Raw genomic sequence first — 3,796 nt, 5'->3', positions numbered from 1 at the left:
ACCTAAGGGGGATAAAACCTATGATGAATCTTGTTATTATTATCTGAACTGTATGATAAATATTTGATTTGTTCTTAATTATGTGTTCTTAATGCTTGAGTTAATATTCCGGGTATTAATTCATGATTTGATATGCTTATGTAGAGGAGGAATAGACCCTGCCTAAGAGTAAATTTGGCATAATTAAGCGGAGTTGATCGAACGCCTAGAAATAGGGTTACGAGATTTTGTCGGATTAGGGTGAAACCTAATATGAGAGTCCATAGAGTGATTTACTGCTTCCCTAGGGGTTTTAATTAAGAAAGAAATTTCGATTAATTCAACTGAGGGTTAGACGTTATTAGTCTCGAAAGAGATAATAACATAGGTTAGGGAGTCTCACGGATCAAGTCAAGTGAATAAATCGTCCGGTTCAAAGTCAGATAACAAGTGAAATCTAGGTGGATTCCTCCTTGGGTGTCGTCTTTATCAATTGCTTTTCTTCAAGTCTTTTTCCAAATTTTCTCTTTGCTTTAATTAAATCAGTTAATTAGTTTAAACAATTAGTTAATTAAAACAGACCCTTTTATTCTTAGGCTAGATAATAAAAAGATAGTTATTACTAGTACTTTTGGTTCCCTTGGGTACGATATCCCGGTCTTGTCATTACTATACTATTGTTTGATAGGTGCGCTTGCCTTTTCGTTGTGATAATAGTTAGTCTAGGTTTGATCTTCATTATAAATATTTATTACTTGTTACGAATCACGTGATCAAGTTTTTGGCACCGTTGCCGAGGAACTAAAATATTAGGAACACTAAATTTTTATTACTTTAGCCATTTATTTTTCTTACAATTTTATTTTATTATATTATTTATTAATTTACTTTTTTCTCTCTCTTGGCAGGTTTTTATAGTTTATGACTAGAAGAAACCCATCAGGACCATTACTCTTTGACGAAGAAATCGATCATACAATTTGTAAAAATCAAAGAGAAATAAGGCATAGTTTACGCTACATGGAGAACGAGCGAGAAGATAATACTCAAACCCCAACCGAGGAGATGGCTGAAAACCCAGGCGATCAGTTGCCTCCTGCAATTGCAGCTAATCAAAATCCTACTCCACGTACAATATACGATTATGCTAAACCTTCTTTAACAGGAACTGAGTCTAGTATAGTTAGACCTGCTATTGCTGTGAATAATTTCGAACTAAAACCTAACACAATTCAGATGATACAGCAGTTTGTTCAGTTTGATGGTTTGTAGGATGAGGATCCCAACACGCACTTGGAAAATTTTCTTGTATTTTGCGATACATTCAAAATCAATGGCGTTTCTGATGATGTCATTCGTCTTCAGTTATTTCCCTTTTCATTGAGAAACAAAGCTAAATAGTGGTTGAACTTGTTACCACGAGTGTCTATCACTACTTGGGAACAAATGACCGAGAAATTTTTACTAAAATATTTTTCGCCGGCTAAAACACTAAATTGCGTAATGATATCTCTTCTTTTGTACATATGGATTTAGAAACACTTTACGATGCATGGGAGAGATACAAGGACTTACTGAGAAGGTGCCCTCACCATGGGTTACCGCTTTGGCTGCAAGTTCAAATGTTCTACAATGGTGTGAATCCCTCAACAAGACAAATGATTGACGTAGCTGCTAGCAGAACCATCAACAATAAAACACCAAAAGATGCATATGAATTTATAGAGGAGATGTCACTGAATAACTATCAGTGGCAAGTTATGTGCATAAAGCCAACAAAAACAATCGGCGTCTATAACATCGATTCAGTCACCATGCTCTCAGATCAGGTAGAACTTCTCAATAAAAAGATTGATAGTTTTCTTGGTTCTACGCAGGTACATCCAGTAATGAGGTGTGACTCAAGCGGAGGAGGTGTGCATACAGATTATCAATCCTTTAATCCCACAACCGAAGAGGAACAAGTCAACTATATGGGTAATAATAACTTTTGATCTCAAAATAACCCATACAGTAATACTTATAATGCAAGTTGGAGGAACCACCCAAATTTTTCCTAGGGAGAGCCACAAAATCCTCAAGGTTTTCAACAACCACCTTATCAATAGGAGAAAAAACCAAACCTTGAAGAGATGCTTTCTAAATTCATCTCGGTGTTAGAAACCCGTTTCCAAAATACCGAGATAGCACTTAAGAATCATCAAGCATCGATCCAAGGACTCGAAACTCAGATAGGCCAACTATCCAAACTAATCTCCGAACGACCACAAGGTAGCCTACCAAGTAATATTGGGTCGTTCGGTAGCCTACCAAGTAATACTGAACCTAATTAGAGGGAACACCTCAATGCAATTAGCACTTAAGATACGGAAGGATTCATTACACCTAAGCCAGAAATACAGCAAGACAACGCGATGAACAAAGGACGAGAAGAGGTAAACAATAATGATCCCAAACAAGTAAGTACAAATCATGAACCTCGTGTGCCATATCCTAAAGCGATGACGAAAGACAAAACAAAAGAACAACTCGGTAAGTTTGTCAAACTCTTAAAGAAATTACATATTAACTTACCCTTTACTGAAGTTCTTTCGCAGATGCCCAACTCAGCAAAATTCTTAAAGGAACTTCTAAGCAATAAAAAGGAAATTAGACGCTAAATCACATGTGGAACTCAATGTAGTCTGAACAGCTATTCTAAAGAATGAGCTACCTAACAAATTGAAAGATCCAGGGAGTTTTGCAATTCCTTGCTTAATTGGTAGTCTATCTGTGAATAATGCTTTAGCTGATCTAAGGGCAAGTATAAATGTTATGCCATATAAAATGTTTAAACGACTAGGTCTCAGTAAACCCAAACAGACTAGGATGAGCATACAATTGGCAGACAAAATAGTTAGATTTCCTAAAGGTATTATTGAAGATGTTCTCATTAAAATTGATAAATTTATTTACCCAATAGACTTCGTTGTCTTAGATATGGATGAGGATAATGAGGTACCTCTAATTTTAGGACGACCATTTTTAGCAACTACCAGAACCATTATTAATGTAGGCACAGGAGTGCTAACACTTCGTGCAGGTGACGACGCAGTAACACTCCAAGCACGCGACTCAGTCAAAACCTCTAAGACTCAAGATAATGCTCTAAAAACTGTCGATGATAAAACTAATATTCAATCGTCCTTGCAGGAACTTCCTCGAACAAAGAGAACAAAGACGTCCATGAAGGACGAAGACTACGGATAGAGGAGCTAGACGAATGGCGAGAACACAAACTGAAAACACATGATAAACTGAAACTACGCAAAAACAAGCCTGGTACCTCTCCTAATCAACTTCAGGTCGGTGATACAGTCTTACTAGATGTCGTTGATCCTCACATTGTCACTACCACACCAAATGAGGAAATCCCTCTTACGATACTTAGTATTTTTTCGTTTGGTACAGTAAAGGTGAGTCATCCTAAGTTCAGCACTTTTAAGGTAAACAACACCCGTTTAAAACCTTATTTTAAAATTGACAACAAGAATGAGGAGTATTAACTCCTCGAACCACCATGATCATTCAACGGAGAGGTAAGTCAAGCTTAGACTATAAATAAGTGCTTCTCGAGAGGCAACCCGAGTACAAACATATTTTGATTTCTTTATTTTTATTTTTATTTTCTCATACTTCGAATCAATTAACTTAATCTTTGAATTGTAAAGTTTTTCAGCACACACGACTAGGCACACAGGCGTGCCTAAAGCCATGGCCAAACAGGGGAAGAGACACGGTCGTGCGATACGGCCGTGTTGAAGCGGGACATGATTTC

The 3,796-nt window shown here is 37.0% G+C and overlaps 1 non-coding gene across 1 annotated transcript; it reads right to left on the bottom strand.

The window, feature by feature from the left end:
* Nucleotides 1–1,472: 1,472 nt before the first annotated feature.
* Nucleotides 1,473–1,579, bottom strand: LOC121213205 (small nucleolar RNA R71). The gene has a single exon (XR_005908578.1). It is a non-coding gene; the product is annotated as a small nucleolar RNA R71 (small nucleolar RNA).
* Between the last annotated feature and the right edge of the window lie 2,217 nt (nucleotides 1,580–3,796).

The sequence above is a fragment of the Gossypium hirsutum genome, chromosome A13 (assembly GCF_007990345.1).
Source record: "Gossypium hirsutum isolate 1008001.06 chromosome A13, Gossypium_hirsutum_v2.1, whole genome shotgun sequence".
NCBI lineage: Eukaryota > Viridiplantae > Streptophyta > Magnoliopsida > Malvales > Malvaceae > Gossypium > Gossypium hirsutum.
The sequence above is the reverse complement of the archived record's forward strand: the minus strand, read 5'-3'. Positions and strand labels throughout refer to the sequence as shown.